Source organism: Epinephelus moara, chromosome 20, assembly GCF_006386435.1.
Source record: "Epinephelus moara isolate mb chromosome 20, YSFRI_EMoa_1.0, whole genome shotgun sequence".
NCBI classification, from domain to species: Eukaryota; Metazoa; Chordata; class Actinopteri; order Perciformes; family Serranidae; genus Epinephelus; species Epinephelus moara.
In genome coordinates, this window is record NC_065525.1 from 27,293,025 (window position 1) to 27,315,682 (window position 22,658).

The window sequence follows — 22,658 nt, forward strand, 5'->3', positions numbered from 1 at the left end:
CAGTCCATATGTCTGTTTTCGTCCATTTTTTTGTCAGGAGCTGTTGTTTGTGTTTTGTGTTGTCTGTTGTTTACACGGCTGACAGGTTTTTTTTTTTTTAAAAAGGCGGTTGCCAGTGCTGCATTGGCTGTGTTTGACCAGCATACACTTGTGTAACTCATGGTTCCTCTTGTGCTGGGTGAGCACCTACTCTGAGGTAGAAGTTGAAGATGTTGCCCAAAACGGTGTTCTGAGAACTATGATTGTTCCTTGTTCTGGCTGTGATGAACCCACAAAAATGGGGATTCTCAGAACTAAGTTCTTAGCCAAGCTAGCTGTTTCCCCATTTTTACTCTTTATGCTATGGCATGCCTGTGGATATTCTCATTTATCCAGGTCATAGTTATCTCAAGGCAATTGAATCGAACGCAATTGGACTTAGTTTTGTCTTAGAAGACGTTTCACCTCTTATCCAAGAGGCTTCATCAGTTCATGTTTGTCTGACTAGGCTGGAACTAGTCTGACAAACTGGTGTGGAAAAAACCCCAGGTATTTAACCTCTGAGGAGGTCTTCACAAGGCCAATGATGTCATTGGTTTGTTAGTGCTCCAATGGTGTGTCAACGACGGTTGTTGAAACTCCTGCTGCACCGGTGGTCGTTGGAGTCATTAGAGTCACATGAGGCCATTTGTGAATGACCATTGTTTTTAGAGGTTAAGCTGTTAAATCTCCTGGGCAAGGATGAAAGGACAGCTATGCTATGCTAAGGTAACTAGCTGCTGACTCATATTTACCATTCATGAGCTCTGAAAGTAGCATCTAACTCTCAGAATGAAAACAACAAAGTTTATTTCACAAAACGTCAGACTATTTCTTCAAGTAAAGCAGTTTTAGACTTATAGATTGGTGTTGATATCTGTTGCAGTGGCACAAGGAGTGTAAACCAGCTAAAGCAGCAGCTGACTGCACCAACTGAGAGAAATATACTGCTTGTATTGACATGCTGAGTGTCTCCTAGCTTGACTGTTAAACCAGAAATGTGCCCTCAAAGTGTACATTGCCCTGTGCGCTCGCTGCTAGTGAGGGCTCTGCCTTGCTCTAGTCTGCATCTAAAGTAGAGACAGACTTACTTACAGGCTCTCCTTGACAGTAAATGGAAGTACATCACTAAATGGCTGTAAATGCATCCAGATAGGACTTGACAACCATCTCAGGAGAACCGCAGACATGAGAGGAAGACAGCCTGGGTGCTGTTAGAGAGGTTGCTAGGGATGTCTGGCAATGGCTTTAACTAAGGAAAGTACTGACTTGTTGCAGCTTTCAAAGTCAGAGTGTACTGTAACAAGCTGTGGTCACTGTCTGCCACCGTCTTTTTTTAGGAATGTATCCATGTATAGTGACAGCTAAAACTGCACAGCCGTCTCAAAGTGATACAATAAGGCAGAGTTTTTTATGCAGTGCCACTTCAGAAATATGACGCAAACACTGCTCTTGAGTTCTCTTGAGTGGTCTTTTGGTAGTTGAGTACTTTTGGGCAGGATGAGGTGAATGGCCCAGTCCTTCCACTCCAGAGAAAGGCTCTTAGGACTCTGTGCGTGAAGCTGTGAGCCCTTCATATGGCTGCCACTTCAGAGATGTTGTTGTTAGATTATAAAAGCGAGGCCGGATGCTTTCAGCATGGAGCCAGCCGCCATGCTCGGCTCTCACGGGCTCATTTGTTAAAAGCTATAGTCTTTCTTTTCCCACATTGCTGAAGTGTGTACTTCCTGTGTGCATTTGTAGCTTAAGCTCCTTGCTCAAGTAGAATTTTCTTCCTCACTTAATCAAACAGCGGAATATCTGCAGATGAAAGGTTGTACCTCTGAGTGGCTATTGCTGGACACTGAGGGGGTCATTGTCTCGCCTTCCGCTGATCTACCTCTCAATGGAGGGCTTTCAGCAGGTTCTCATGCAAAAGCCCATGCTGCCTTGTTCTATTTAGAGGAGGGCTACAGTGCAGACTAAGAAACTAGAGTGGCCTAAGTATTTTACAGCAGCTCTAAACATAAAAACGTAGTCAAATTCTCTACTTCTGCTCGGATTGTTAGAGCCAAGACCCTACAGAATATCAAGGGGGGTCTGTATATGTGGGCTTGCACATGCAAACCACTGTGTGAATGCTTTTTTTTAGTTGCCAGGCATTGATCACAGTCCACCAGAATTCTGGCTGGTTCTTTTGGCTGGCTTTCTGTTTTCCGCCCTCCCCCATCCATCACACAGAGAATCAGGTTTTTTCTTTTCTTTTTTTTCAACAGCGAGGGACTGGCACCGTGCTGAAATGCAGAATAATAATCCCCTAATCACCTGAGTATTGCCAGTCCTAGGTTTTATCTGCAATGGATGTGAAAGCCCCCAGTGCCTAGTGATTACAGCATTTGATCTGGGTAATAATGTCTTCACTGTTGCCCTGCCTAGGGCCCGAAGGCAGTGCAGCTCTAATCCACAGTGCATTCTAGTGGAATCGCATTACACAAAGACCACCAGGGTTCTCCTCTAGAGGGGAGGGGTGGGGGGGTTAAAGGAGGAGGTTGCCATGGAAACAAGCTTCTCTCTCTCTCTCCGTGCATCTCTCTCTCCCTCACACAGACACACATACATAATACACACTCACTCTCTCCTGGGATAGATAAGCAAAGGACAGGTTCTATGTTTACTTTCCATGGGCCCTCCAATCCCTGAGCAGGCTGAGCCCTGATAACACGAGGCCTGTACAGCCACCGACCACTGACAGCAGATAAGCACCCCAGCAGAGCAGAGCAGTCATCACCCTCCAACCAGGATGAACAAACCTGGGAGACCCGGATTCATTTGGATTAGGCCGGATTGCTGCTGCTCTTGCCGCCGCTGCTGTGTTCAGACTACTGATGTTCACAGGACTTTCTACATGAGAACTTGGTGTTGCACTTCACCCCGTGGAGTCTCAGAGCTTAGTCAGAGGACACGGGCACAGTAATGGACTGGATGCTATTTTAGATATTGAGGTCAAGGGACTGTCTGCACTGGGCAGGTTTGTGTCAGCGCAGCTGGAGGGCCGTGAAGATAGAAAAGCTAAATTCCTCCTGATGTGTCCTGAGGAGCAGATGACCACACATTATCAGTGTATTATTTCACCATCTTCTCATTCCTGCCCTTTTTGTAATGGCCGTTTTCCACTGGAAGGGCAGTCGAGACATTCCTTTGTATTTGTTCCAAGTATCCACTAAAACCCAGTAATTCAATACCCAGAGTAATTAGATTTGTATGATACTAATGCCCTGAGAAGGAACCAGCATGCTCTTTGATGTTGAGATCAAGACAACTACAAGTACTTCTTTATTATGAGCATTATGCTAACATGGTAATTATATTTCCACACACATTCTTTGATTAAGGCACAGCTGGAGGTGTATAAGCAACATGACTAATTACAGAGGAAATTGTGGTATTGAGCTAAAGTGGTGGGAGTTGGATTTCCCTTTGGCCCCTTCTTCTGCCTGTGTTTACTTGTAAGATTTTTTTTATTTTTTATAAATGTGATTAACAGCTTGAGCACATACTCTGAATTAAAAAAAGGGGGACTGTCCACTCAATATTAAAGGTATATAGGCCTATATTTCATAAGTAGTTAATATGGATTTATCTCAGTTTGTGTCAATAATTATTGTTTGAGTTGATTCAACGCCATAGTAAAAACAGTCTAGGACCCAAATATTTCTTGCAGCACATTTCCTAAACTGCATGAGGCCTTCTGTCTGAGATTGTTGTATCAGATGGGATGTTTCATCTGTGCCTTCAGTGAATTTAAAGTAGGGCTAATACAGAAGTATTTCACAACACTATAGGCTACTTTTGTTCAAGTGATGCAGGACATACTTACATACAAATATTAATGGTGGTTCCTCTAACTTTAGGGATTAAGGAATGGAGAATATGCAACCATTAGTGTTTTCTACTTAAACTACATATTGGCACACTTTAGTTGATATGCCACTTGTAATCAAACTTTTTACAACTTAACATTTTGCAGTGTGGCCTGTATAAAGTAGGAGTACTGGAAAATATTTGCAGATCTTTATTTAGTTTTACAATTACATAGGCTATTAGGGCAAATAAAGTGCAACCAGTGCCAAAGTGCAAACATCCATAAAGGGCATTGAGTCAATGATATGTATTATGTACTGACAGTTCATAAGTCCAATATGTACCATTGAAGGAGCTGAGATTTTTCCATTCCTCTCCAGAGGTCAGTCAGCACTGTGTCACTGTCAATTACAGTCCATGTATAACCATATTACATAGTTATCTATAGCTTTAAAGACGCAACACAGACCAATTATTTGTAATAGATCTGTATGTTTACATGGCAATTTATCTCCCATAATATCCATATATCAGTAACTGCCACTTATACACTTACCAAATATTTGGAGAGGAAAATACCTTTTTATACCATTTAGATTAATTCAGTTTTATAATATAGACCTTTAGTTTAAATCAAATTTTATACAAAGGCCTAATGTTTTATACATAATTAATACTGTAAATGCATCTACACCACTCATCATAAATATAAATATTGTTTAATTGACAAGGCCCTTTTTCTATTTTTTTGTTTTGTTTCTTATTTATCTATTTGGTTGCTTATTTTTCCAATTAATTTCATTTAATTTTTTTATTTTAATTTTTTTGTTTTGTTTCGTTTTCAAAATACAGGTGTACGTCAAAATGGTGCAGCTCCTCCCATCCAGTTACCTGTTAGCCAGTGCACCTGCTAACTGTCTCTGCTGGTTTACTCCAAACAGCGACATTATTTTCTGTTAACTGAAAACAAACAGCCCAACAATACTTTCCATGAATATTTTGTCCAGTTAGCTATGGCTGGTAGCTGAGATTTAACACAATGTTATGTACCTGACACATTATGAATTGCAAATGTTCCTGCTATGAGTTAGCCGTGTGGCGCTAAGCTAACTATTAGCCATCTCCCTCCTGGAAGTTTTGAATCGAGGCCGGAAGTGGTGAATTTAGTCATATTCTGTCAAAACTACCACTGTTAACAACATACTGATTATACAAATAATCCGCGGGGATGTGGATTCTGCTTAAGTGACCATTTGATACACTTCTGTTTACGTTTTGATACCCTTTTCCGCCGTGAAAAGCTGTCACCAGTTTGTTCCATTACAACCGACATGAGCTCCATCTAACAAGCTAGCAAGCTAACAAGCTAACAACAGGTGCTCCAGAGGAAACAACAGCCACCTTGAAGCCTTCAGCCGGTGAGTGTTTAATAACAGTTGATGTTACAGCTCCACATACTGAAAACAGCCAGACTCACATCAAATCAACAATTAAATCAAGCCAACGTTAATCCAGTTAGCTAGTTAGCTTGATTAGATTGATAAACAAGGCTCTGAACCCTCATGATTAAGTTTAAAATAGATTGTTGAGTGTGTTGTCCAGATACTTAAACCATTAATATCATCACATGGTAAATGTTAAAGCAAATGGCTCACCACATTTAGATTTAAATAGTACTGGTCTTTATTTATCATGCAGTTAGCTATATAAATCAGCTCCTAAGAAAGTTTAGTTTATTAGCTAACACTTCCTTTTTGTGTTGTAAAACAATGTGGTTCAACATTTCTACATTTTAACCTAATAGAGAAAAACACCTAAAATGGTTTAAACTGATTTTACTGTAATTATAATAATCATAATCTCATACATCATAAATGTTTCTCTGCAGCACAAATACACTGTTAACTGCACTTTACTGTAAATGGGTTCCTCTCCTGATGTTTCTGGTAATCTAAACTAAGAGGAGAAAACAAAACTAAAGAGTTATGTATTGTGCTGCAGGAACCAACTGTAAAACATTTTAAAAACATTCAAAACATTGGAAATATTGTTCATTTTTTTTGGTCTTATTTACACCTTTTCTCCCCAAATAAAAAACAGAAATAATGGGTCCTTATTATCAGCCGTTGATAAATGTGACAAAACAGGCCTCACTAAAAGATTGATTGTAAGGTCAAATCCACATCCACACAAGCTACTCTGAATAATTTGAATTAAACAATCACCCCTCAGTATATATCTTCTCCAAGATGCATATCCTAATTATAATTTCACAGGCGTTTCTGAGTTTACATTTCAGCCTTGTCTTGTTCTAAAGGCACAATAGATTGACTAGTGTGAGGGAAAGGTCATGTTTCTACCCATTATCTGAGCAATGTAACTGTCTCATACATTGTATCTCATACTCTGTTTGGAAACGTTGGACCATTTGCTTTCCTCAAAGTAAATGCTCTCATTTCAGTATTGCTATAGTGCACTGTAGTCATCACTGGAGAGGTGCAGAGAGGCAGCCTACACTCTAAAAAGGCGTATACTTTGATCACAAGATTGTCCACCCCTTGTCTCTTGGCTTTTTGGAAAGCTCTTACACATATAAGTAGTGAAGTGGCTGCATGATCTCTGTGCTGGAGAGCTCAGCCCTGTCCAAATACTCATACTTGAAGCTCAAGTGTTATTCTCAGCCGCAAAGTGATACACCTACTGGGCCTCAGGAACAAAACATTTTGTTAGACAAAGTTTCAATCTGGACCATAGAGAATCCATTGCTCAGTGATATTTTTTTAAGGCCGCAACTAACGTTTAGTTTCATTGTCGATTAATTTGCAGATAGTTTTTTGTATTAATGGATAAATTGTTTAAAGATAATCATAAAATAGTGAATAATGCTTGTTATAATTTTCCACAGCACAAGGAGAGCTATTCAAATGTTGCCTGTGGATATTCTCATTTATCCAAGTCATAGTTATCTCAAGGCAATTGAATTGAACGCAGCTGGACTTAGTTTTATTCAAATGTTCATTGAACTAGCAGTACCAAACCCAACGGTATTCAGCTGTTTGTTTGACATTTTTGTTTAAAAGTGACCAAAATGATGAATATATTATCATAAAAGTTGGCAGCTATCTTTCTGTCACTATATTTTTCAATTTATCAACTAATAAACTTGTTGTTTCAGCTGTAATATTTTACTAAATACACCTTTTCCGATCTATGGTGACAGTTTTGAGTTATGAGTAACACCATAGGCATAATTTACGAACGAGACAGCTCCGCAGGGTATTTATTTTAGAAAAAGTAAACCCAGGAAAATGTTGACACCAGACTAATAAGATTCGTTTGATGACATTGTTAGCGAAACTGGATTTCTTGCCCCTGCTTCCGGTCTCTGGTGATTTTTTTCTTTCCTGGTAAACACTTTATTTCTATTCCTGTTTGGTTCATTGAAGCATCTGTCATTCCCAGTGCTCCCACTGCGCCTGACAAAAGCAGAGCCATGTTAGATTGAAAAGACAGAGGGGCAATCTTTCAAATGGATCTCTTTTCGAAAATATATTATGACATAATCATGTTTTCTCCCTAAAAGCCCAGGGGAGGCCTGTCTGTCAGATTGCAGTCCTCTCTTGGCTGCCTGGCCTGAACAGAAACAGCAGTTGTGTGTTAATAGAACCCAGAGGCACTCTGAAACCTTACCCATTCTGCTTTACGCTCTCAGCCAGGAGATTAAAGTCAGGGAAACATTACAGGAGGCTGGATAATTGCCCCTGTGTCTCCAGCAGACAAAAGGCAACGCTCCGGCAATTCCCTCGGTAAATTGTCAAGAGAGGCTCAAGGATCCTTCAAGGCTGCAGCAAATTGTACAGTGCTGTCTAACAAACTACCAATCTCTGGATATTATGAGGCTTCCATATATCCTTGGCCATAATGACAGCTTGCACCGCTATAATGGAGTGCAGGCACAAGATAGCTTTTGTGAACACACTTCCAATAGAAAAATTACTACCTTAGTTCCCAGTCTGCGCTTTTCATTTTTTCTTTTGTTCCCATTTGTATTTTGATTTATTCTGCTATCATTTTTATTTTCGTTTTTCTTCAGAGCTGAGTGTTGGCTGCTGCCACCAACAGATGATTGCAACCTTTACTCCTGAGGGCCACTTGATCCTCCGACAGGAAAAAAAAAAAAATCTGCAAGCAGTTAATGAGTTGCCATCCATGCCTAGTGTTAAGGGCGTCTACAAATTAACAGAGGCTTTTGTCAGGGCTCTCTCGCTCTTTCCTGCTCTTGCCACCACTTTCTCTCTCATTCGACTGCCCCCCCCCCCCCCCCCCCCCCCCCCCCCCCCATTGCGCTCCCTCCTGCTCTTCAATTTTCTCCCTCTACCTGCCTGCTTCACGCCCCAGTAGCTCCGTGGCGGGAGCAGCGCTGTCTGGCTTTGGCTCTGAGCGGCACTCATTGTCAGTGCGGTTCATGTTTAGAATTAGCCATTTAATGAGAACAAAAGAAATTAATTGGTGGTTTAAGCCTAATGAGACGTCTGTGAAATTAACGGGCCTCATCAATAGAAACAAATAAAATCCTTCAGCTTGTTGTTGTGGAGCATTATTCTGACAAAGCTTTTGACACAATGATGAATAGCAGGTCAGGAGAGACCATCTGTGCTTTTTTAAACCCCTGCAGGAGGGGGATGGAATGTGGGCTGGCTCGAAGAGATGGTGATAAAAGAGGGAGAGAGGGGAAATGGGGGGAGGGATGGGAGAAAAGAGGAGAGAGGGAGAGAGAGAGGGAGAGGAGGAAAAAAAAGCTGAGAAAAAAACAAATTCACCGGCTTTATTCATCGCCCTTTAGCATGATACCGCTGTCTAACCATGGTTACAAAGGAAATAAAAAACACCGGCATTAGCATGTGAAAGGCACTGGGTCTCTGACTATGCGTCCAGAAAGCCAAAGAGCTCTGATTTCGAGGGATATTTAACCTCCATTCAGACAGCAACAAAGGCCTGGCTGTCGCGCTGAGAGCAGTGGTTCAGCCTGATTGGGGCTCAGGAGGGAGGGAGTGGGGAGAGGAGGGGACAGGCAGGATCACAGACCTCATTTGTTCCCCCTCTTTACTTTAGCCTGTCTCTATTCCCACTGAAGAGCAGCATTTCCTCTCTATAACCCCCCCTCCTCCTCCTCCCCCCTCCTCTCAAAGTTGTAAATGTATGACCTGAGGAATAAATTGGATGGGAAGGAGCCGAGGAGGCAGCACAGAGAGGAGTAATACATCTCTATCATGTTCGGTGACCTTTATTTACCGCGCGTTGAGCAACATCGTTGTCCATGTTATGTGTCTGCCTCGCTTCCTTTGCTTTTAATGCCCCTGTATGGAAGTTGAAGACGTGATGGAGGCGGTTATCTGCCTGTCTTCAGCAACTCAGCCCTGCCCTTGCTCTGTGGCCACCCAGCAGGGCCGGCCCAGCCCAGCCTGTTTGTGTATCATGGAGAAACTGTTTGCTTTCCTGCGCTGATCAAATAAACAGGCCATGTCTTTGGGGGCGGGAGGTTGGAGGAGTGGTGTCTGTGTGTTGTTTAGCTCTCTGGGTGTAGATAAGGAATTGTTTGATGGGGTAGAGAGAAACGAGAGCGATTTAGGTCAGCTAATCTGATTTACACAGAGATGGTCTGGCCATTGCAGGGAGCAGTAATTACATAGAGGGATTAGAAGCCCCCCAAAGCTCCCAACCTACAGAGAGGAGAGAGGGGTGGAGGCTTTAAAGGCCGGAGAACTGCTCGAGTATGTTGCTGCAACAACAACAGCTTGAGCAGTTCTTGGTGCAGATTAAAAATGGCTGAGATTGCGCTCAAACAAAAGGGGGCATTTGGCTAAAGTAGTATTACTTAGCTTGTTTACACGCATTTACATCTGCTGCTTTGATCCCGTAATTATTAGAATTTGTTTTCTGTAGCCAAATATCACAGTCGTGTTTGCCAGGGAATCCGGCAGTACCAGCTGATGTCATCAGTTTAGTCGTTCATCACGTTTTTTTTTTTTCTCCAGGAACTTGTTTACAAAGTACACGGCATAAAATCACATGTTACATCCTCCTTTCTCTGGATCGCCCTCTGTCACTGCTGCAGCTGCTCAGTATCTGAGTGTGTGAGACATCATTTGCAGATTGATCACTTTCAGCCTTGGCATTCTGTTCACGATTAGCTATTTTTTTCATGTTTCTGCTAGGTACACTGAGCAAATATTCAACGCTTCTCTCGCTGCCATTTGTCTGTGTATTTAAAATGCACAGCTGAATAATTGCACTGCCAGAGCCATTACTTCATCCACAGGAATGACTTGCACGCTTGGCTGCTGTTTCTAGAGTGTGCTTGGCTAATCCACTCATTGCTTTGTGCATTCAGTGCTGTGAACCATAGGGCACCCGCTTGGATGCCCGTGCATAAATTACTGCCATGGAACATAAAGTGCTGGGAGGATTTTCCTTAACGATCGCCAACGCTTTAAACGCTTCTGCTTCAACAGTCGATACTGCTCAGCCCATTCAATTATTCAGCGGCCCGTCCCTCATTAACAAAATCCTGACCTTGACATGTCTGCCCTATTTCTCTCCCCTGACAGACTCAGCTCTCCAAACGACTCTGTTTGCTCTGATATTGGCTTGGAAATCCATGCATATTGATAAGTTGTTTGCAGTGTAATTGAAAATGTCAGTTATGAGGCCCGTACAGACAAAGGTCGGCCCCAAGAACAAAAGCTGACAGGCTGCTATGTATGGAGCATATATAGTGTAGGGATGAAGTAGAGGAGGAGCACAGTAAATTAAATTCTGATTTACACTCTTGTCTACCTTTATGTCTTACTACTTGTGTGTTCAGTATGTGCTGAAAGGACTAGTAAAAACAGAGAGAACATTTTAAGCCGGAGGTAATTACATGACTTCACGCTCCATTTTCATAAAGTTTTATGGATTGGGTTGTGGTCACTTGATTGAAATTCTAATCTGTCTCAAAAGGTCAAATTGTTCATCATTCATATCTCATGGTCTCGGTAAACATCCACGGCTCAGGCACTCGATAGGACTTATGAATATGCTCATCAAATTTGGTACCCTGCCTTCTCTTGAGGAGTCACAGGTGTCCTGTGGGTGCTGTCTTATCTCACTGAGGTGTTGTACCTTGTGCATCTGTGATGCGATGTGTCAATCAAAAGCCGCAGCGCTCTGCATCTCAGAGCACTATCCGCTTGCAATCTGACCGTCATAATCTGCTCCGCAGGGGTAGGATCCGAGGTTAAAGTGCTTGCCACTATTTCTACATAAACAAAGATTTGAACCTCAATCCCCAGGAGCCTCAGCTGGCCGACAGGCCCCCACCCCCGCCATGCCCCGACCTGCCTGCAGGCAGAGTGGTGACTGCCTGCTGGTTCTTTAATCGATTGCTAATGGGTTCAATTCCATCGTTGAGGAGCTGCTTGGAACCTGGCCCTGAGACTGAATGAAGTGGAAATACCATTTGCGGCTTTATGAGCCGTTATACTGCAGCGAGAGACCTCTATTCGGCATGCTTCATAGCGCTGCCGAGAGTTTTGCACCACCGCTTGATGGTTTTTCTTATGCCGGCTCCTACTGCTTTCGTCTCAGTGCTCTCCATTTACACTGTGCCCTAAAGCATTTACATCCATTCAATCTACAACAAAATTGCTTTGCTTTGCTGCATTTTTCACAAGGCTTGATGTGTAGGGTAATTACCATAGTATATCTCCCTTGTACACATGAGGGCCCAACAGATTCATTCTGTCTTTAAGCTGTGATATTATTCATCAGTTTTTATCAGTAGCGTGTACCTATGGCCTGGTGTAACGCTGAGGCTTCTGGGATCACTGTGTCTTATTACCCACAGCAATGAGCGTGTGGTTCAGACAGTATGAAATATGTGAGCAGTGGATAAGTTATGAAACTGCAGTTGTTGTTGTTTTTTTTATTGCAGTAACATGTTTCCACCTTCTGTAGATGTTGCAGTGAGAGAGGTTGTGCCTCGTACTCCACTCTGCCTGGTTTACAGATCTGCCCAGATTTCTGCAGTGCTCTTATGAGCTTGCTCTGGCTGAAATGCAAAGCTAAGCAGCCAACACTGCTCTACATTTCACATCCAGTCCCAGCAGACATGTGCTCTTTGAAGCATTTCTGGGCCAGGGATACAAGTCTTGTTTGTTCAGTACTTCAGGAGGGAAAAAAAGAGAGAAAAATGTAAGCTATTTTTTCTTTCACTATGGCAGAGAGTAACATTCTTTGACGTCTCAACAGAAAGCCTTGTATTACAGCACTTGCTGCCAGATGCCTTGATAGAATCACCCATGTCAAACAGGAAGAGAAATAAATGCTTCATTGAACTAGAGCTTAGCTTAGTGATGGTGGGAGGGAGGGATGGCGAGAAAGAGAAAGGGAGGGGCGAGCAGGCTTCTGTGTGGGTGTCTGTGGGTGTCAGTACACTAGCGGAGGGTTGTTCTCAGCCCTTAGTATAAGCACTTTCTTAGATGTGGTGTGAATAATTAGTGCGCCTGGCCTAGATAGTCTCATCAATGAGCATCTAATCTTCTAAAAAAATAGGAAAGAATAAAGCTGTAATCAAGGAAACCGACGATTTTGGTAGCCGACCTGGTGCCAGCAGTTGCAGCAGGGTACAAAGCGCATGTTTGTGTTTGTTCTTTCAGGCTCATCTTCCAGCGCCAAGTAGAGTATGACAGGATTTACATGCAGGTTTCTAATCTCTGTAAGCGAACCTGTTTCGGGATGTAATTCACATGGTATGTCTTTTGATTCGGATTAGTCTGGGCAATCCTCTTACCCGTGGCTCAGTATAACTTATCACTGACAAGGCCGTCTCGTGGAGCAGTGCAAATCCTCATATCCACCCCTCCCAGACTTCCAACTCTTAATTCTAATCTGTCCAAATCTGATCTGAGACTTTAACTTCCAAATACCTCTTGAAAGCCAGAGCTCAAGCTGAAGTTCATGCAAGGGCTTTGGATTACATAAATTGAGGTTAGGGATTTCCAATATGGCCTTATGTTTGAGAATAGAGCAGGATTTGGATGTAGGTTGTCGTGGCAAATCTCCTGCATTTTATCACTTTTTCTCTTTAATGTTGAATCTTTAATAAAGGGATCATTACTCATGTTGTACCCAATATCCTTTGGTAATTGATATTGTACCTTTAGTATGAATTTACATACAATAAATCATTTTATACCCCAAAATATTCCACATACAGTCCTGCTTTTGTAAATGCACTTCATTTATATTTTGAAAAATAAATTGTGGGATACAAAAAGTTTTCTAAACACAGCATACTTTACTTGCTGATGTGCTTTGACGTGGAAATACTGTAAAACATTTAAATGTATGAGTCACATTCCTGATCCTTTAAGGTTCTTTATAATTCAATAAACAGGATTTAAAGTAGAGCAAGCATGCTCCACTTTTCTGCCTCAGCCGGAAGGCCACAAACGGGCTCTTATTAAACGTTGTAAGATTATGCCTTAATCTCACTGAACACATGTTGGGTGGAATAAAAGCAATTTTATTTCTGAAACAGTGCTCCACACAGCACTCCCTCTCTATAATCTTATCCCTGCTTCTGCTACAGAATGAAAAGTCCTGTTGGCGTGCCAAAGCTGCTGTGTGTTTTGAGGAGGCCAAGAGATCAAGGTCCTAATTGAGAGTTAGAACCCATTAATGTACCTGTGTCCGACTTTGACTGCACCTATAGACAAAGACAAACTCGGTTCCCAGTCGGAGAGGATTTGGGTGCCATGTTCTCTGCTCTTGGTGAGACAGTGGTGTGAAGATGACGATAAGCCAAAGCTCTAAATCCCAGACTCAGCTGTCTTATCTGGAGCTGCTGGGCCGTGTGGCATGCTTTAATGGAGGCGGCTCACTGTCTGAGCTTTAGCTACAATCGCATTAAGATTCCCCTTCACCTCAACTAGGCTTGTTTGTTGTCAGTTTTTTGATTGAATCTTGTGAATTAAGGTTTCATCTCAGTTAAAGTCGCCCCACGGTTTAATTCTTCTGTGTTCCCAGGAAGGAACAGTCTAATTTAATCTCTTATCATGTGAGAGAATGACAATAATTCTACAACTAATAACACACTAATACCCAGAAAAATAATCAAACTTTGAATGCGATGTAAAACAGATTTGCCTTTTTGGCCTCTTTGTTAGCAGAAGAGAAGAAAACCTTTAGTACAAAAAAAAATATCACTTTTTTTTATGCACATGAAATGAATTCAAGTTTTACTTCAAACAAAACACATCTTTTAGCATCTAATGACAGAAAAATGGCTCGTTAACAAAGCTCCTTGAAAACAATACTGTGCGGTTGTTTGAGTGGTACAAAAAAAAGCATTTGCTTCTTTGCTCACATTTTTTTTCCTGTCACCTGCAAGCGAGACATTTTATTCTGAAGAAAAACTAAGCCTCACACAAGTTAAACAAAATGTTTATAAAGCCAGAACTGAATTAACTCGTGTCACACATACGCCTGATTTAGACTATTTGAGAAGTCGGGGAGAGTGTGATATGGATGAAAACTGAAAGGTTAAGATATGGGAAACTGTATGAGAAAATGTACACAGTAAAGATTGTTTTTAATTAGAAGCATCATTTGATGTCAGATGTTGTCCTGACAGAGCAGGAAACATTAAACAGATATTCCACAAGTGTCTAATGAGTTCATCCACTGCCTGTCTTACTCTGGGAAGTCTATAAGTCTGTATTTATTCATCAGCTTTCATGATCACCATTCCTTATGTAGAGGAAAAGGTTGTATGTGAACAGTCACTGTAAAGCCATCTTTATATACACATGCTAACGTCACATGACACACATGATGATCTGGTGAAACACAAACCCCCCACAGATAAGTTATGTTATATACAGATGCATACCTTCTTTATGGCTAGATCTAAATAGAGGCACCTGTATATTAAAATAGGATATCCCTTAGGATTATATGCAAGACAGGAATTTGCAATATCCAGACCACAAATATTCACAAAGGGGGGCACAACATATAAAATGGAAGTCAACCAAGTACACAGCTACTAGCCTGATGTTTTTATGGGGGGCATGGGGAGATGGGTTCACCAAGATCATCATGTGTCTGTCCTGTGACCAGAGCATGTGTATTTTAAGGTGGCGTCTTTATATATACGATTAAGTCTGAAGAAGAGCTCCAAACGTCATTTGTGGAAGTGCTAATAAACAGCACTTAAGGGAGCTACAGTGTGCAGACCTTTCTTTGTGTTTATATTGGTGTCTTTTATTGGTCCAGCACCTGCCACTAACGATTTTTGGATGTGTGCAACTACTATGCTGTCTGTGTCAGACAAAACAAGACATCTGAAGACATCGTGTCAGTGTGGGAAATTGTGATGGACGTTTCTAACTAGCTCCAGGATACGGATACTGTGTGCAGGGTCAGCTGGCTGCCCCTCACAGCCACAGGGTCATGTAGAGGCAGGTTGGATTGACCTTGTTTTAAAGAGAGATCCTGGACTAGCAGTACCTCTGGCATTGTTGTGCTTTTGCTATTATCTTCCCTCTGTTTATCTCGCCCCCCTCCCCTCCCCTCACCACCACCCCTACCCATCCACCCACAAACACACACATGCACATGTGCACGCAGCACACCCATACCCCCAGTGAGTCCCAGTCTGTTTACTCAGGTGCCTGCTCGCTCGGTGCAGTGATGAACTCCTGTGCAGACTTTAACACTCCGCTGCCTCTCAGGCAAATGCCAAAACAAATCTTGTCATAATTAGCAGTAATCCTGCTCATTACCGTCTGCTTAATTATCCTATTAATAGCACTTCCTGGGAGAGCTTGTTTGCTACGCAGGCAAATGTTTGTTCCTAAATTAGCAGACAAGAAGACAGCTCCATTGTTCAAACAGCAGCTTTGACAAAGCAGAACAGGCAGGATTAACAGCAGACAGAACGGGCCACAAGCTCATCTCCGCTTGGCGCTGACAGGCAGGGAGGAGGCAGCCTGGGCCAACAACAGCACTCTTATCCTGCAAGCTGCTGTATAATCTACATAGTCAAGTACACACAATCAGCACAAGCAACTTGTCATATCAGAGCTGCAGTGTACTATGAAATAAGCATGAGTGACAAGAATAGAACAAGCTACAGGTGCACTAGGATTAATAGGATGGTACAGTTAGTGTTTTAAATGTGTCTGATGTGGGTTTTTTATTGCTGTGAATGGAGATAAAGCCACCGTGTTGTTCTTAATAGGATCCAGTCAGATTCCTCCGACCTGGGAGCCGAGAGCATTACTGGAGCACCCTGCAGACAACCGCCCGACTAACCTCATTACATTGCAGGTAACAAGACACTAATGTGGACTTACAAGGCTGTGTGACTTTCAAAGGGAGAGTTGTGCCTACTCCCAATCTTGTAAGGCGATAGGCTCATCATTGTAAAAATGGAGGTATTAGTGAATTGGATCTGTCTTATCCATCCAGCTTCCCCAAGTTCCCAAACAAGGCTCCAGAGGAAAGCTTTTAAAGTAAATAAGGCAAGTGCTCAGAGGGAGGTGAAGACCAGCCGCACAGAGCTATGCACACTAACCTAAGCAGACCCAACACCTCACGCTCCAGCAGGCCTATACATTATAAATGACCCTCTCTCTTTCCCCCATGCACCAACCCCCTATACATACACAGCGTGCCATAGCTGGAATAAGCTGAGCCCGGTCTGTGGAGCCTGCAGCACTGTCAGCCCATTGATGTACAACACTCTGCCCTTTGTTCCTTGTACACAAACACACTTTCCACATTAATATTTCACAGGAAATGTACTCCGTGCTTGTGATTTAAAGCCTTTTCTTGTTAACAATGCTGTTTTCTCTATTCTGTTGCACTGAATTATGAAGGCAACTTGTCAGAAAGAAGACATGCCCATTAGATTATAATACTACTGGAGATAAATGATTACTGGCAAGGCACATGTGACTTAATCCACTGTGCCTCGCTGTGTTCTAGTTCAAACATGTTCCCCGAGGTTGCACTTGCAGCTATTAGTTAAGAGCACAGAGATGTGTTTAATGTGGTGCGCGTACAGTACGTGTGAGTGAGCAGTTGTAATGTGTGTACACTTTATGCACATATGCATATCATACATTGCTTTATTGCCCATGCGTTTCTCTCAGATCTGTTTGTCGGAGTGTGAGAAAATGTACAGCCATGTGATGTCGCTTGTTTGTTCTTGTTGTCAGAGAAAAGGCAAGGATCAATGGATTTTCCTTGCAAGAGTGAAACATGACAGACATAACGAAAGCCTTTCATGAGAAATGAATGAATAATTCATGGGCGCTCTCTCGCTGTGCTTTGTTGTGTCTCATACAGATGGGATTACAGAAGGCTAGATCTTGGAAACATATGAAAGATTAATTTGTGATCTGGGACACTGCTTGCTTACAAAAGGACTAAATAATGATTTTACTGAGAGTGGCAGGGATCTGGGGATGGGTGTGATGTGCACAGGGGGCTGGACACAAAGAGCCTGCAGAGAACGCGGCACACGGTGCTCAGAATAATGTGACCTGACAGATATTCAAAAACTTTGTGTGAAAAGTGAACTTCAGCTTTCAAATGTTTCTCTCATTACTTTGATTGATTTGTGTTGTGATGCAGTTCAATACAAACTGAAAGACAAGTTAGTGTTGGAACAGCATTGTTAATCATTTTCTGTATTGATCCCTTAAGAGCAAAGTCAGTTTGCTTTACCCTATTTTACACAGGCAGGTCAGACTCATAGCAGCTACAAAACATCTTTACGAGCTGCAGGGATTTGCTGTCTTGCTCAAGGACACTTCAGCTGGCCGGATGCTTTTTGAATCCAAGCCCTCCAGCTGAAGAACTGACTACAAATTAGCAGCCTGCTGCACAAGATTTAACAACAGTAGACCCGGTGCTTGAGTGCTCAGAGTTGCTGAATGTATAGCATTAAGGGGTTGCCTGAAAATAACTCATATCTTTTCAAAAGAGCCCTCCAATAATTCACCAGGGAGCACGAGAAGCTGTTGTCTGGTGTCTCCCAGATGGCAGAGACTCTAGGGTGGCACTGCTTGTTGTTTTTGATGAGCTGTGCATATACAAAAGCAAAACATCTGGAGCCGCCATGTGGCCTCTCCATTTGGCCAACCCCATACCTCCCCGAGCCAGATGCACCCAAACAACTGTGAGCTAAACAGCATGAATGATTCATAGAGGAGTGAGAGGCACAGCTCACACCAGAGACCTGCCAGCCACTTTGATTGGAAATCTGAAAAAGCTATGAATATGCACGAGACATTAAGCCTGCTAGGGGGGATGATTTGTCAAATGATCTGTATTTGACCAATATGGAGAAAGCTCCTGTGGTTTTTTTCTGATTAGAAAATAAGAATTTTAATGTTCAAATGCCAGAATCATTAAATTATTAAGACATGTAAATGGTTAGCGAGGTGCTATGGAAATGTGACTGTGGCGTGGTGCTGGATTGCTTCCCGTGTCAGAGATAAGCAGACAGTGTGGCAGGAGAGGGATTCACACCTGCTCCATGACTCAGATCAAACTTAATTAGATTCTAAATTGGAGACACTTTGCATCTGATATCAGACCATTTATGCAAGAATCTATCTGTGGAAATAAGATCAGTCAGAATGAACAGACGGTTTGGGTGAAAATACATGCGGTCATTAGATTAGTAAATGAAACATTAATCTTGGCAATTTTATTTGTTATATCCTCTGAAAAACACAATTTTTGTAATCATATCTAATGAAAAGAGACAATTTTTTAGTAAAATAACAAGAATCAACACACCTGTTTGATTCAATTTCCTTGTCGTTTTTTTAAAGATTAAACTTACAATATTTTAGTTGTTGTCAGGTCCCAGCACAAATAAGTGCAATACGGTACGGCACAGTTCATTTCAGTACGCTTTTTTTTCCATTTCCACTATGAAAAGTTGTGGATGGTACCAATGGAACCGTTCCGTACTGTCCCCCGTTTTGTTCACCCCTCTGTTGGGGTACCTAGCACACAGATCTGGTGCTAAAAGGAGCTGTGAACACTGCAGTCTGTTGATACAGGACGGTCACTCTGCTCAAGGCTGAGCTGTGGCTGGTTTTGAGGCTCATGTAACCACTGTTCATACCTTGGAGAGTTTTATTAGTAAACTGTAACTGTAAAATGAAAGGATGATTTGCTGCGTCTCGCAGCAGCTGGAGTCGGAGTAAAAAGTAACTTAATTCACCAGGCCGACTGCCGGCGACTTTTAAGGTGGAGCGTTAACTTGTAACAAAGTGAATTAATCAACACACCTTAAATTTCACTGTGACAACTTTGACCATTGCTTCAGTTTTTATGTGACATACACTTTTAGTAATGAGTGGACCTTCAAGCGTTTATATATATAAATTAAGTTTGACCTGGTTATGTGAACGGCATATATCCCAATCCTCACTCAGAGAAAAAAAAAAAGTGTTGTGGAGCGTCGTTCCTGTGGGCTACGGCAACACTAAACCCCTGAGCTTGCCTTAGAAGGATTAAATTCACAAACCTGCTATTTTAAAATATCCCATGGAGGGAGACTCTCACTGCAGGCTGTTATACTTTGTTCTGAAAATGTCGGCGTGTAACCTCATTCTTTGGACAATAAACGAGGTGCAGACTTCCCCGTGTCACCGGTAATGAGGAAATACAGTGAGTGCTGGACGGAGCAGTGGGTGAACAACAACCCCGCCCACATTTAAGAATACTGTTTGCGGTGGAAACGCTAGGGTCTGGGTACCATGTCTGAAGGGTTACTTTTGGTTCCAAAGGTACCATACCGAAAGTGTTGGGTGGAAACGGGGCTAAAGTCACTCTAAGTGTGTAATATAACAAACATGAAGAGTGACAAAGAAATCTTCATATTTCCTTTAGAATGTTACTGGAGTCAGCAGTGAACAAAAAAAACACATGTTGTTATATGGGCATATATTAGGCAATGCGCCATTATCAAACAAAGGTGCATCATTTTATACATTTATTTAAAGCCACTACATTTCATCCTGTTGATTCTCCTTGTCTAACTAAAAGAACATGGAGTGGAGATCCACACATTCATACTCAGATTTGAGCTATTCACTGTGTACCAAAAATTTCAGGCATGCCTTCTCTTGAGGAACAAAAATATTCAAAGCTTTGACTATTTTGTTCTTGCATAGGTATGATGATGTGGCTTGGATGTCTTTTCATGTCTTGCTACTGAGTCATTACTTGTACATCTTGTGCACTTCTAATTCAGTTTTGCTTTTCTGGAAACATTCTCTCTGGTGATTTATCTGTTATCAACAGAGGGTATGATTTACATAATCTGAAAGGATTTAAGGATACTCCATAATTTGCCTCTAACACTCATTTTGTGAAATGATTTTTCAATATATAGGGCGACTTGCCCACTTATTTGCTTTATGTTTTAACGAGTTTGATTTGATTTTAATGGGTACTTTATGACAAAAAGTATGACTTTGTCGGGTATATTTAATAATATAGTTTTACTTTGAGTTACTGATGAACCAAACCACATTTCCAGATACTTTTTATTCACCCAATTGGGCTTTAAAACCATATGCCCGTCTGCATCTTTTTTCTTCTCTCACTTCAGTGCTTTTGGGATATTTTCTGATCCTGTTCTATACATGTTATTAATGTATTATGATTTTTTTCCAGGAAGTCTTTGAGAGCCATTAACTAGAATCCTGCTGACTCAGCATAATCACTGTTGAAGTAAGCTGATAAAACGTTCAGGAATATATGAATATTAATTGTCGCAAATCACACATCAAGTCATTTTGTGAGTTTAGATTTGGAATAGTGTTTTGTGATGTAGAGACAGAGATGTATTGGTGATGGTCACCGTCTATAAACAGACTGATAAACATGGAGAGCCGCTGCTGCAGGTCTGTGGAGGAATGTGTCATCAGAGCTCTGACAGCATGTTCGACTCAGCACTGATGCCATTCACTGTCTAATGAGATGAGCTCTCACTGCTAATTAACCCATCCATAACTCCCAGTGCTCCATTCATCATCGCACAAAGCTAAGTGAAAACAGAGACAGATAAGGACAACAAAATGTTCAGACCTACTTAATGTCTCGGCAGAGATTCGGAGCACATTTGAAATTAGTTACATTGAGATTGTTTTTAAAAAGATGAGTCATTTGTTAAAGTCAGTTCCTACTTGGCACAAAAACTAGTTTAGGATTTTCTGATCACATACATGAGCAATTGATTCCAAAACAAAGGTTCGATTTGCTTAAATCACATCTGGAAGTTGTTACAAGTCACAGATCCACTAACAGGTACAATATCACCTACATACAGTGTATGTACATAATGTATATACCTGTAATGCGATCCAGTACAGCAGCCCTGCAGTGATGATGTTAAGTGTTGGTTCCGGTCCCTGGAAAAGAAATTGCGTAACTCTATTTGCATGTTTAGAAGAGAAGTTGTCTTTTAACTGGCTAATCGAGACACATTCTTGATGCGTTGTGTAAACTGCAGTCTGCTTAGTGATATCTGGACACAAGACACTGTGTCTGCAGAGGGCCAAGGTTTGAATACCATCACAGCTTTGCATTTATGTGGACACTAAATCACTTTGTCTTACTGTATATGAGAAGAAGTGACTGGTCAGACCTTGTGTTGACTTACACTAATCTGTTTGATCGCTTTAACTTTCACTCAATAATCCAGTTAGTAAAACCTGACACCTGAGTTTTATGTGTCCTCACCTGTGAACTCTCTGTGTTTTGTCTCTCTGGGACTTTCTCAGGTTTACTGAGCCTACTCGCAGTCCTCATATTGCCACAAAAGAAAAACCTCTGCATGTTGCTCGATCCTGAGCGACTGATATTCTGTTGTCTGTGGGTTAGCAACAATAATAATATGTATGACTGTTGTTAACACCAGCTTTAGCATGGCCAGTGCATTGAACACTCATGTTGATTAGTACATTTACATACACACAAACGACTCATTTAAGATTTAAGATTAAAGTGGTCGTGGCATTAAATCATTTATAGAAACCAGACTTCCCTGACAGTGTGAGATCATAAACATTATTTAATAAGATCAGTGACAGGGAGGTTATGTGTTAGTAGTTAACATACATTGTCAACATTGCTAAAAAATAAAAAATCTAACTTGGCACAATATCTGCACCTGGCAACTACACTGTGGTTACGCTTAGCAAAGGATTATGGTTATGGCAAATAAAGTATGGTTATGGTTGCTGCAAAAACACTTGGCTATGGGAAGGGAAAGATTGTGGTTACAGTAACTGCGACAGGAGGCAAACTGCGGTACACATAGAGCACACTACTTCCTGCATTAGCAGTAAAAGTAAATTGTGAGGTGCAGAATCGTCCAGTATAAATGTGATTCCAAGAAACGCTGATGTTCATTATTTTTCACTTTTTCAATTATATTAAAAAACTTCTTTAAGCCCCCCTCCAGTGTATTTTGGCATTTTTGTGTCATTTCCTGACAATGTTGCTTCGCCACACTGTTCGTCAGATATTTTTTGACAAATAATTTTGTTCTTAAGGTAAAAAAAAACCCCCAAACAATTAAAGAACACTGGTGCCAAAACGGATAGAAGAGGTATGACTATAGTAGGGGCTGCAGGCTATCGTCTGTTATAAACGTCATAAACATCATCGTGAGCCAGATAGTGAGCTTATCTTATTATTTCAACTGACTAATGCTA